The sequence below is a fragment of the Ursus americanus genome, chromosome 15 (assembly GCF_024610735.1).
Source record: "Ursus americanus isolate L20-20 chromosome 15, mUrsAme1.1.p, whole genome shotgun sequence".
NCBI classification, from domain to species: domain Eukaryota; kingdom Metazoa; phylum Chordata; class Mammalia; order Carnivora; family Ursidae; genus Ursus; species Ursus americanus.
In genome coordinates, this window is record NC_142141.1 from 39,474,680 (window position 1) to 39,488,519 (window position 13,840).

Here is a 13,840-nt window from a genome sequence, read left to right on the forward strand (position 1 = left end):
AGTGACTGGAGGCATTCAGGGGCCTCCTTCTATCTGGCTCTCCTGGCTGCCAAAGCTCTATGTCTAGGTGACTGGCTAAGTTTAAGAGCTGTTTGTTTGCTTAAGGATATCCTGCTTCCACCTGCTTTTCTCCCTGACTGTTTTATAATAGCAATAGATAACATTGCTTGAGGACCACATATGTGCTAGGAGCTGTGAGGTGCTTTACATAAACTATTGGTAATCCTCACAATCCTAAAAAGGTGTGCATCCTTATATTAAACATCAGAAACTCATGCTCAGAAAAGGTAAGTAACTTACTAAAAATCATGTAGCTAATGTGGCAATTTGGATAGGCTAGATTATGCTGCAGTAGTAAACAACCTCCACATCTTAGTGACTTAAAACACAAAGGTTTGTTTTTTACTTGTATCACATGTTCACAGTGAGTCAGCAGGGGGACCCCGCTCATTGTTGTTAGGGATGTAGGCTACAGAGCAGCAACCATCACAAATATTGCTGTACCAGAGGAAAAGACATCTCTAGAGAGTGTCACACCAGCAATAAAAGCTTGCCCTAGAAATGACATACATCCCTTTTTCTCACAATGTATTTGCCAAGATTAGTCATGTGACTCCACCTAACTACAGGCAAGCCAGGAAGTGTAGCCCTATTATATGCCTGGAAGGCAGAGCAAGAAATTTGGGGGGCTGTGCAAATCACTACCAGACCTAGTAAGTGGAAGACTTGGTTTCTGAATCCAAAAATTATTTGACTCCAAAACCAGATTTTACAAAACCTCATTGATTTACTCAGTTTGCCTTGAGTTCTGGGATTGGGGATATCCTTATCATTTGACTTTGTGTTGCTTTTCAGTGAGGGTTGTCTTTTTGAGGCAACCTAGGCTAAATCTTCCTAAGCTGAGAATAACTCTTCCTTCTCAGTTGTCATACTACGAATCATGACCCCTTTGGCCTGTGGCAGATGAGGGCTTGAAAGTCAGACCCTCTGGGGTAGGCACTGTACTCATCCATGCTATCGTTTGCTTGTGTATCTGTAGCAGAAATATTGTCATTAACACCATAATTTTGCTATTCCAGTCCCACAGCTGCTGGAGTGGCCTAGCAATTGGCTGGTAGCACCCTGAATTATAGAAGATATATGCTGGGCCAGAAGTAGGCCTTCTTCCTGCAGACTTGGAAGGAGCTGATAACAAAGGCCTGCCAACATAGCTCTGACTGTAAGTTAAGATCATTCACATTTCCATCTTTGTAGGCAGCCTGTGATGTGAGTTTGGAGGCTGCCAAAAGCTAAAGCCATGAATTAGAAGTCAAGAGCTTTGAAATCATTCCTGGCTCTATCATCACTAGTTGTGTGACCTTGGGCAAGTAATTTAATCTCTCAGAAGTCTGAGTTTTCTCATCTGGAAAAAGAATTCCAGTTCCAACATTCAGGTTTTTAGGATGAAAACTGCCAATTTGTGCATAATGTGAATGGCTGACATCTGAATAGTACTTAATATTTTACAAAGCTTTTCTTCAGCTGCCTTGCAGTGCAGACATAATTACTGTGATTTCCCCAGTGAAGAAACTCAGTCTTGTAAGATCAGGTGAATTGCCCAAGGTCTCACAACTAATAAATACTGGAAGTAGGACCCAAACATTAGTCTTCTGTCTCCAAATACGATATTCTTTTCTCTGATCTGAGTCATTGACTGGGATGATCCACAGGATGTGAAAAAGAACATACAAGTAAAAAAAGTGGGTAACAGAAAAAATAGTAGAGGGTTTGGATTATTGAAGACTAATTCTGAATCTAAGCTCTTCCATTTACTGGTTTAGAATCCTAGAAAAGCCCTGCCTTCTTTCCTTCCTTTCTTTCTTCCTTTCTTCCTTTTATGTTTGGCAAAAGTAGGTAGGGCTCAAAGTCATCTGGTACACACTGGTATAGCTACGCTGCTTATTAAAATATTGAAATCCTTCTGTACTGTTTGGTGAATAGCTACTCTAACTGACCCCCTCCTTTAACATTCCCACCCACCTCCTCATAATTTAGTAACAAAGGTGGCAGTGTGGGGCTCAGCAGGGGGCGTTAAGGACCCACCTCATTCCAGGGCTGTGATTAGTCCCCAGCTATATTGGTTGTTAAATATTTTTTAATTTCACCAATGAGTGGGGATAATAACATTCTTCCCAGATTCAGTGGGCTGCTGCTGAAGATCAGATAGTATAAGACAGTGAAGAGACATACCAGCTATAAACCTTAAAGGCAATGTTTTTAAAAAAATCTCATAGAATGGTCCCTGGAGAAATAATTCTGTTGTACTGAAAATAGCACAGAGGTTTTTACCTTGGTGAGACTGGTTGCCTATTAGCCTATTCAAGATTCTGAGATAGTAAAGGAACTTATTTTACTTTTTTAACTCTGAGTTTTCTAATGTTTGAGAATAGAATTCATTTCCTCCACCATCATACACTTCTCACATCCTTTGCTAATTTTGTGAATCTTGGTTTTTGATCCTGAGCTTATTGTTTTCTCTATCTTTACTTCTTTTTGTAAGGTATGTCTTTCTGTGCCCTGGCCCACATGGTTCAGTCCAGAGTCAGAGGCAGTCCACAGCCTATGGCAGGTTTATCACAGGACAGAGGTCTCTGGAGTCCAGCTATCCTAGAAAAAGAAGAACAAGGAAAATAATACATCATCAAAAACAATGGCAGCTGATATTTATTGAGTGCTTTTTACATGTGATGGATTCTGCTGAGTGTTGTACATATTCTGCTGGTCATGGTGCTTGACTGTCCCTCCATTTCACCCCATGTGATTAATCTAAGCCAGGGGGCAGCAAACTATGGCCTGTGGGCCATCCATTCCTTGGCTTGTTTTTGGAAGCCCCATGAGCTAAGAATATTTTTTATATTTTTGTAGGGTTGAAAAAAGAAGAATATACTATAGAGGTTCTATGCAACCCACAAAGCCTAAAATTGTTTTTATTTTGCTTTTTACAGAAAAAGTGCCAGGACATGGTAATCCCACTTTCTTACTAGTGGTTAGATTAGAATTAGGCATGCAGTCCATTCAAACAATGAATGGTTTTTGAGGCCTAACCACTATTTTGAATGTTGGGAATACATCATTAAGCAAAACAGACAAATGTTCCTGCCTTTGTGTATTTTACTTTCAGTTCTAGTTAATGAGATATAAGTCTATTGTTGTTTGGTAAAGGTTTTTCACATTCAAGTAGGGAGTAGTGAAAAAGATACTCCTTTCCACTTTGGATGTTTCTCTCTTTAAATGTGATACTTCTTCCCCCACCCCAAGAATTTTTATTTATTTGAGGGAGAGAGAGAGAATGAGAGAGAAAGCACGCATGAGCAGGGTGAAGTGCAGAGAGAGAAGCAGACTCCCCACTGAGCAGGGAGCCTGATGTGGGACTCGATCCCAGGACTCCAGAATCATGACCTGAGCCAAAGGCAGATGCTTAACCGACTGAGCCATCCAGGCACCCCTAAATGTAATACTTCTAACTTATGATGATGAGGGGAGCCAGTGCAAGAGTCAAAAACACATCCAGGGTGATAGAGGAGAAAGAAAGAAATTGATTATGCTGTTGAGTTAATAGACCTTGAAATCTGTCATACCTAACACTTCACAATATATTAGATAAGTTTGCTTTAAGTCCTCTTAAAATCAGTGTTCTGTTACTTGAATTAGTGAATAGCATATGTATATACATACATTACTTAATTTAATCCTCACAACAATCCTATGAAATATTTATCATTCTCATTTTATGGAAGAGGAATGTGAAGATCAGAGAAATTAACTAATTGCATAGTCAACACAGTAAGCGGGAGAGCCAAGATGGTAACTTTCATCTCTCTGGGTTTCTCAGCTCTCTCTAGAACTCAGTCTCTCCTTCTTACTGAATTCCTAAGGAGTGAGAATTGTTAGAGGTCAAGACAGGAAGTCAATATGGGGACAATTTTTATGTCCTGACCCTGTGTATATAACTGCATTACTGAGTTTCATCCTTTTTCTTAAACCTAGAATAATATTTCTTGACCTCTATCCCATAATGAGAAGGCAGAATTTTTCCATTTGTTGAAAAGTCATTGCCCTAAGACAGTTGTATTCATGTATATAATTCATGTATATAATTTCAGGCACTGAAATCTCCCAGGGAGGAGCAAATCTGTTTTTCAATCTCTCTCTCTATGTCTATATATAAAATTAATCTATTTTCTCCATTTTCCCCACCACCATTTAAATTACTTTTCACCTTGTCTACCTGGTCTGTGCTCAATCTACTTTGGCCTTCCAACCCAATCTTCACACTGTAACATAGAGGATAAACGCAATTTTTCAATATGGCCTACAAAGCCTGGTCAGCTTTATCTTTCCTCAAGCATCTCCTGCTCTCTCTATCCCTGCCACACCAACTATTATCAGTCATCAGCTTCTGCTTGGAATGATCTTTCTTTTCTTCTATGCCCAATACATACCTATTTGTCTTTTGCTCAAGTTTTACTTTTTTATGCAATCCTTTATTGATCTCCCTACCAGATTGACTCCTCTCATTTGCTCTCATTGGGCCATGGCACATGGCACAATTATAGTGTTCTACTAGTTTGTGTGTGATTATCTGTTTAATCTATCTACTGTATTTTATGTAGGAGAGCAGTGGCTCTAACAGTCTAATTGTTACCATTGTAAATCCAGTGCCTGGCACACAATAGGTGCTCAATAAATATTTGTGGAATGAATGCACAAATGTATGCATGAAAAGGCACCTCATATTTTTCAGTGATCCAAAGTATCAAAAAGATTCTAGAGCTCAAGTTGTATCAGTTTGAAAACCTGCAGGAAATACATGAGTTCCTCAAATGGAGCAATTAAGGAAAATTTAATTTAGGAACTATTTATTCAAGTGGAATAGGTTTAAGGGAGAGTAACAAGGGATGATGAAGCATCCTGGGGCTAGCAATAATGGGGAGCAGTTGGTATCCCTAAACTGAATGGACAAGTGAAGGGGGAAGTTTCAGCCCAAAGAGAATAGATGTGGGTCTAGAAGAGAGCCACAGGATAGGAACTGTGGTTATTGTAGATAAAGCTAGCCAACCTGAAGGACCTCTATCATGTCCAGTGATGTCAGAATTAGAGGAAGAAGGAAAACACCGTTATCACTAACACCCTCTTCTCTCTCTTAACCACCATCTAGTGCTCCCAGTGGGTAAGCCCAGTTGAAAGCCAGAGAGTAGGGAACTAAATGATGTAGTGCATAAAGGCTACTTCCCAGGGCACAACGCTGAGTGGAAAATGGATCTGGAAGGACAAATAAAAAATATCCAGCCATTGGTCCTTGGGACAGTTCCATCTCTTGCTTATCTAGAGGAATTTTTAAGACAGCACTAAGAGATAGCTTGAAAATTTTTAATTTAATATAACAGAAAGGAATCACTAAAGTTAAAGTTACATAGGTAATTGAAGCTATAAAAGTTTTCTTACCATGGAAATTCAATGATTTAAGTGTGGATAAATGAAAACTACGTGGGGTTCTTAGACATAAGATCAAATCATTGCTCTGCTACTACCTACTTTGGTAGCTTGGTTTTCTTGTTTGTAGTGTGAGGATTATAGTGCTCATCTCACAGAGTCATTGTAAAAATCCAACGTCTGGCGCATGGTAGGTGTGCATGAAATGCTAAATCCTATGAGAAAGGTATGATGTTATTACCTGCTAGAGCCTAGCACCACGATGAAGTCTCTCCCTCAGAACTCTTTTTTTTTTGACTTTTACAAAAAACAATTTATTTCCCACATGGGAATTACCTCTTATTAAACAACTAATAAAATATGTGATATATAGTCATACATTTAAAGACAACCAATAATTTGGTACAAGAAGATAAAACTTCAGGAGATGAGTATGTCCAACATAACTAAAAGGAGCTAGACTTCACTTACAAATTGATTAATTGGAAAGGGAATTAGTGTTTAAGAAATGCTTTTGCTGATGAAAATATTACTCTAAAAAAAAAACCAGTGTACAAAAAACATTGATTGACAAAGCCAAAATATTTTAGTTTCAATTCTTATATACTGTAAATGAGGTTCATATTAAATAAAAAGGTTAAACATCCATCAATATGTAAAAAAGGAATTCAGTTGCTCAAGTAGTAGATACAACTTCATATTTGTATTCAGATCTGCTCCCAGAATCATGAAATGACTTTTTAAAAAAATAATTTATCAACTACTACCTGAGGTTATTAACAATGACAACTAAGTATCACTATTACATATTATTTATTTCTCCTATTGCATTTATCACTATAGTACAATATAAAACTTACAATCTAATTTTATGGCTCTGTAATCAAGCTGATTAGTACCCTAAAAAAATAAAGTTCTAAATACAAAGTTGGTGGTTTAAGCCTTAGTAAACAGTAACCAAACAGACATCTAACAGATTTTCCTCATCAAGAGAGTAAGATAGACAAAGGCTTTCTTTCTTTTGTGACATCACTTCATGTTACTCTGTTCCATCCCATTTTTTCCCAGTTACAAAAAAACCAACAACAACAAAAAAGGAGATATAAGGATGGTGAATGGCCTCCAGCCATTATTCTGGATTTGTTTATTTATTTTATTTATTTATTTATTTATTTATTTATTTATTTATTTATTTATTTATTATAATAATATTTTTTTAATATATTATGTTAGTCACCATACAGTACATCCCTGGTTTTTGATGTAAAGTTCGATGATTCATTAGTTGCGTATGACACCCAGTGCACCATGCAATACGTGCCCTCTGGGTTTGTTTCTGTTTAAGCCAAAAACCTTTGAAAATAGGTTTTAGTTCTGGCAGATTAAATTCTCAGAAATTCGTATTTTCTTCAAAAAATTTCAACTGGTGAGCTTTCACACTGTAAGTTGTATATTTTTCACCCATGTGCTCCTGCAAATGTACCTCCCTCTCCAGTTCATCCTCTTCTTCCAAAAGATCATACACCTGTTCTAAAAGCTGAATTCCCAGGCCCTGGATTACATTAGCTCTCAAGACTTCAGCTATTCTGATTTTTTCAGAATCTGGCAGGACAGCAGAAGGTAGTGGCCATACTACCCTGAATGTGCCTGATCTCATCCCTCAGAATGCTTATTGTCATTAGGCAAGCAAAGCCACCAGGGACTGAGCAGTTAGAGAAGAAGACCTGGGAAAAATCAAGTATCAATTGCAGGTTAAAATCCACAAGGAAGTTTCAGGTCACAAGACTTGGCTGCTCTGTGTAACTGGACCCTCCTCACCATTGCCCCTTCCCCACCCCATCTCCCACTCCCATCCTTGTATCTTTAAGGAAACTTCCAGTTCTAAAGGCTAGTGCATTGCAGATCATGAGGATTGTATACAGAAATGAACTACTGAGTCATTCAGCTGTGTGCTGTTAAACCACAGGCTATCGAAGGCAGTAACAGCAGGAGCAGAACTCCTTAGTGGGTAGTTCTGCTTTAAGACAGTAGTTTCATATCACACCACTTAGCTCAGATGCATTGTGTGAAAGTGACAACTTTTCCCCCACTTAAGTGAACCCCTGTTTGCTTACTTGGTGCCAAATGGCTCACATATAAACACTGAAGGACAGATTAAAGACCACATTGTACTTTACTTTGCCATTGCGTGAAGGGCATTATTTTCCATGTTGATAAAATCTGGAGGGAAGAATAAGGGACAATGGACTTTTATTTTAACCACTAAACACTCACTGTATCCCACCGAATGTCTGGGGCTTTGTTCTACTACTCCTGGTCTCAAGGCTTTTGCCATTAGGAAAAGTAAAGACGCTTGGCTCAGAGTTTATCCTGAGGGGATTGTCCTGGGAGTTCATTGGCAAGGAGTTACAAGGGGCAATGAAAAAGAATTAGAGGGCTCAGAGGATAAGCTGAGGTGATAGTATTTATGCCTGGAGTCCACTGCATGCAATATGATAACTGCTCTCAAAGAGCCTGAGACATTGTGACAGAGAGGGGCAGATGCCAACAGAGCATTCGTGACAGACTCAGATAAGTTCCATTTTACCCACAGAGCCTTCCCTAATGCATCTGTCCTGTGTTGGTCCTTGTCTTCTCCATATTTTCTCCAAACAAGGCTAGTGATTCTTCTCTCCTCTGCTCTCTTTTCCCACTTGTACTAATACCTTGTGCTGTCTGAGTTCATTCTTGAATTTGAAGTCATAGTGGGCCAGGAATTGAGACCTGCTTCTTCTGGCTTTAGCTTTGCTGTATATCCTTGGTCATGCCCTTTCAAAATTTCCACGTTTCTCAACTTTAAAGAAATACCTATTTTCCGTAGTTAACAGTGTTGAGAAGCCAGCAAAATACATGTACGTAGAGGGATTTTAAAAAATTAGGGTAAAATTTATTTACATGCAGTGAAATTCATGTCTTAAGTATACGATTTGATGAGTTTTAAAAATGTATGTAATCAGCACTCAATCAGGATATAGTATATTTCTGTCACCCTAGTAAGTTTGCTCATGTCCCTTTTTTTATCCCATCCAGAGGCTACCACTATTCTGATTTCTGTCACTAGAGATTAGTTTTCTGCCCTTGAGCTTGTTAGGAGCACTTTGAAAAGTGAAAGTCACTGTACAAAATCTAGTATTATTACCATGTTCCAACTAGATGGTATATTACTTAAAAGAAAAGATCTAATTTTTTACTTAGTACTAAGCAGAGAGCATGGCAAATACTGATTCAATTCAATATTGAATATGTATTAAAGTGAATAAAGTATAAGGACATTGACCTGGATTCTAGGAAAGCTGAATTCTAATGTGCTCTGCCTTTATCCAGCTTTGTGTCCTTAGGCAGGTATTTATTTTTTCTTTTTTAAAAACATTTTGACCCTAAGTTTTTCTTTCATTAAACGAAGAATTAGACTAGATGATGTTGTAGTGTACCTTCCTACTTTCAGAAGTTACTTAATAATGATAATGACTAAGATTTATTGAATGCTTATTATATACTAGCCACTCTTCTAAATACATTTATTAACACATTTATCTTCATAACAGCCCAAAAGTCAAATTTTATCATCTCCCATTTTACAGATGAGGAGATATAGAGGTTAATGAACTCTCATAAGGTCAAGTGGGCAATGCTAGGCCCCAGGCAATGACCCAGACAGTGTAGTTCTAGAGCCTGCAACTTAACCACTCTGCTGCCAGTCATTAGAGTGATAAATCAATATACTGGATGGGTGGGAAAAAAAGAGCATGGGTATGTGGTTAGGTAAAGGAATGGGTCACATTTCAGAAGTTTCAAAATAAACTTTTTATTATGGAAATTTCCAAACATATAAAAAAAATAAGGAGTTCAGCGAACCTCCATGAACTCATCACCTAGTTTCAACAACCATCAGTATTATGCCATACTCTTCTTTACCTCTCTTCTTTTTTTTTTTTTTTAAGATTTTATTTATTCATTTGACAGAGATAGAGACAGCCAGCAAGAGAAGGAACACAAGCAGGGGGAGTGGGAGAGGAAGAAGCAGGCTCCCAGCGGAGGAGCCTGATGTGGGGCTCGATCCCAGAATGCAGGGATCACGCCCTAAGCCGAAGCCAGACGCTCAACGACTGAGCCACCCAGGCACCCCCTACCTCTCTTCTTTGAAACTATCATGAAAAATGTCAAACATACCCTCACAAGTAGACAGCATGGCACTTCACCCTTAAATATACTCCAGGATGCATCTAAAAAAAAAAAAAAAAAAGGACAGATTTTGACTACAATGCCCTGTCACACCTAACAAAATTAACAATAATTCCTGAATATTTGTTATTTAATACCAAGTCCACATTCAGAGTTCTCTGATTGTCTTAACATTTCTTTTTTGTTGTTTTTCCAATTATAGCCCAAAAATGGTCCACTCATTGTATTTGGCTATATGTCTTTTAAGTCTCTTTTAATCTCAAATCCTTCCTGCCCTGAAGAGGAGAGCTTTAGGTGGTTATTTTGTGACGGAGGGGGAAACCATAGAGACAACTTTCTACTTTTTTCCTCATATACGTAAATGGGGTGATGGAGTTTCAGGAGAATAAAGTAAAATCACCCCTGCTTCTTCCATTTCCCAGGCCCCTCACCCACCCTCTTAACCTTATATATGACTATCCTATAGGTCACTTTCTTATATAAGTAGTATAGTGTTGCCAGGAAGAAGCTGGTGGATTTCCTTGCTCTTACTGGAAATAGAGAGTATATCACTACTGAAGGAAATTACTATTTATAGCTCTCAGCAAAACCCTTCCATTATAATATGGTCTCAACAAGGAAATTGACACTTAAAGATAAGTCTATGTGTACTTTTTCTTTTTCTTTTGGTACAAGAAGGGGAAACAACATGGGACTGTTTGCATTGCAGGGAGGGACTCTTTAAGGTCAGAACTGGTTCCAACCTGGCTGAGGCTCATGGGTTTATGATTTCTGATATTTGGAGTAGGCCTCCAAAGAACCAAGTCTCCTTTTCAGAGTCTAGGTTTGATACGCACACACTTTATTAATCATAGAAATACAGTCCTAGGAAAGGCCTAGAGAATAACAAGTCAACTGTTTTCAAACTGTGTTCCATGGGGCTCCATCCACGAAGACACTTTAAGTATTCTGCAAAAGTGTGGTTTGAATTTCACTTAAAAATAATATGGTCGGGGTGCCTGGGTGGCTCAGTCAGTTAAGTGAATGACTCTTGATTTTGGCTTAGTCAGTTAAGTGAACGACTCTTGATTTTGGCTCAGGTCATGATCTCAGGGTTCGTGGGATCGAGCTCCGCACTGGGTGGGGAGCCTGCTTAAGATTCTCTCTCCTCCCTTTCTCTACTGCCCCCCCATGCCCCATCTCTCTGTAAAAAACAAACAACCCCCCCAAAAAAAACCTTAAAAAAATGTAGTCAGTTCTTAATTCTGGTAGTAGTCTTTATTTTGGCTTTCTTTTACAATGTCTCTCTTAGGATCCAGTTTTGAGGAGACCATAGCAATACTAAATAGTAAATCAGCTTCATCTCTTTATCGGAAATCTCTGAAATAATGCAAAGACCCATTTTGGAGTTAGAGAATGCCTACATAGAATAGGAGTTGGGTAAATCAGGGTTTTATTTTTTTGTTTGTGTATACAGTGAAAATAATTTATTCACTAATTAAACGTGAAACAATATATATTTTATGTGGCTATACATTTCTGTATGTAAATGAATTTTTAAATGTCTGGAAGAATACATACTTAATCCAGGATCTTTTAGTTTGGAGGTAGTAGGGATGGGACCAGGATTGGAGAGGTGGGCAAAGGAGACTTTGTTATCTATAATGTTTGATTTGTTTTAAAGTAGAATGATTCATTTATATTTGATGTTCTTAGATATTAACTGAAAAATAATGAGTTAAAAACTTATTAAATCATATGTGAAACAGTTTTGAAGGAAGAAAGAAGAAATTGAGATAATTGACACACGATAGCCCTCCCCTTGTTTTACTATAAATGCCGGACAAGTCTTTCCCTTTGTGCTTCCCCCTGCTCCTTATCATAATCCCTAGTTTACCTCCACTAAGCAAAATTTTCCACTGATTTCCACAAACTTTACTCAGTCTGACCTTGGGAAGGGCTAGAAATGGGAAGTCAGGAGACTAATCTCTGTGGTGTGAGTGGTGTGCTCAGACAGGCATACTGTCAGATAGGCCTGAAGGCAAATCCCGCTCTTGTCATTACCCACCTTTGAATCATGAGTAAATCACTGAGCTTTTAGGATTTAGTTTCTTCATCTCTTAAATAGATATAATTTTATTTACTTTGTAAGTCCCTTACCAAGGTTAAGTAGTATATTGAAAATGTCCTGCATAGTGCCTTTTACCTATTTATATAGTTAGATTCAATAAATTATAGATTCCTCCCTTTTCGTTCTCTTATTCTTCTACACCCCTAGTAACTGTGTGGTAGGAGCTGATGCTTTAAAAAAAAAAAAAAAAAGAAAGAAGTGATTCTTGTCTAAGAGCTATGTAAATTGTTAAATGCAGTAAAGTACTTTGAGTTCTATGATAGAAGGGTACTGAGAGAACACAAAGGAGTAATAGTAATAAGAAAATAACTACAATTTATCAAATGTTTATTCTGAGTTAGGCATTATGCCACGTGCTTTTTCTTACTCTATCTCATTTAATCATCCCCATAACCCTTTGTGGTATGAGCTGTGTTATCCCAGTTTTACAGGTAAGGGGATTGCAATTTATTGATGTTAAACTTCTTCCCCCAAATCACATATCCACTCGATAACACAATTGGGATTTGATTTTGGGTCTGCCTAATTCCAAAGCTTATGCTTTTAACCCATGCTTGGGAGTTGAGAATAGAGGTAAGACAATTTTATAAAGAAGTTTTATTAGTTCATCTATCCACCCATCCATTCATCCTTCCTTACACATATTTCAGAAAAGATTTAAGGCGACTTTTGGAAAAGTAACATTTGAGTATTGAAAGACATGTGTCAGTTGGGTAGATAGGGCCAGAAAGGGCTTTCTTGATAAAGGCAATAGCATGAGAAGTAGTATGAAAGAGTCCATCAACAGGTAGCCTGTGTGGCCCTAGCGGGTGAAGATAGAGGCTGGAGAGGTAGATTTTGCTGGATATCTTGAATGCAGTATTGCAAAACTGAGAATTTATTCTGTAGGCAGTAGAGAGTCAGTAAGGATAGTGGGTCATAAGACAACTTGTTTCGTTAACATAGAATCACACTTCATGTTTTGGCCCCAAGTGGAGTTACCTTGCTTGATCATTCTCATTCACTCACACAATTGAGGAATAACATTTGGTAGTTTTTAGAAATTTAGTTCAGTCTCCAAGGCTGAAGCTTTAATTCCATAGAGGCTTGGGGAAGGAATGTTCCTCATCTTGTAAAGACCATTTCTAAGTAGGATTTAAAAAAAAATGATTTGGATATTGGAAATATAGCTGGAATATGTTTTCATCTTGAGGATTAGTGTTGCCAGATTTAGCAAATAAAAACGTGGGATGCTGAGTTAAATTTGAATTTTAGGTAAATAACAATACTTTTATTTTAAGAATGCAATATTCGGGGTATGCTTATTCTAAAAAGTTGTTTGTTATTTATCTGAAATTCATATTTGTCTGAAATCTGTTTAAAATTCAAAAACAGGGTGTTGTGTTTTTCATCAGGTGACCCTATTGAGTTGGCTACTTTGTTCTGATATATGTAAAAGTTCAGATTTATTAATCTGTAGTCACTCTTCCTATAATCCCTTTTCCCAAAATGCTGAGTTCCTGTAGGACTCAGTGCCAGAAGAAATGTATGCTGTGTACAATGTACTGCCACTTCCCACACATAGGGACCTGAAAGAAGTTGACCCCAGGGCAATGAGAAACAAAGAGGAAAATCAAGGCATGGGTCCCTGTGAAGTCTTTTTTTTTCAGGGCCGACCTTGGAAGTTTTGTGGCCTCCCTGTGGCCTGGCAGCCTGGCCTGAGTGGTTTAATGTTGAAATTCTTTTAAGCGATTGTGTTAGTTTCCTTTTCATAAACCTTATCTCTTCCTCGGAATGTGTTTTAGTTAGCCTGGATGGAGTTGAGCATTCTGTTGGCTCCCTGAGTCCTCACGTCGGACTCTGTTTCTGTGGGATTTTTTTCTTTGCTTATTTGCTTTAGGAAGAGGCTCACTGATAAAGGAGGGCAGCCATCTGGGGGCCAGAGGATTCTCTGGTGCAGCTGCTCAAAGGGATGCTGCCTTCTCCTCAGGCTACAAGGAGTTTACTTATAATCATGGAATGTTTAAAATGAGAAGCACTTTAATATGATCTATTACA

General features: G+C 38.1%; 1 long non-coding RNA gene across 1 annotated transcript in view; it reads left to right on the forward strand.

Annotated features, from left to right (window-relative positions):
* LOC123785457 (uncharacterized) overlaps nucleotides 1-13,840 on the forward strand; it is a 262,795-nt gene that overhangs the window by 47,948 nt on the left and 201,007 nt on the right. The window contains exon 2 of the long non-coding RNA XR_006777637.2: nucleotides 1,080-1,219. This is a non-coding gene — a long non-coding RNA (uncharacterized LOC123785457). The remainder of the gene's footprint in view (nucleotides 1-1,079; nucleotides 1,220-13,840) is intronic.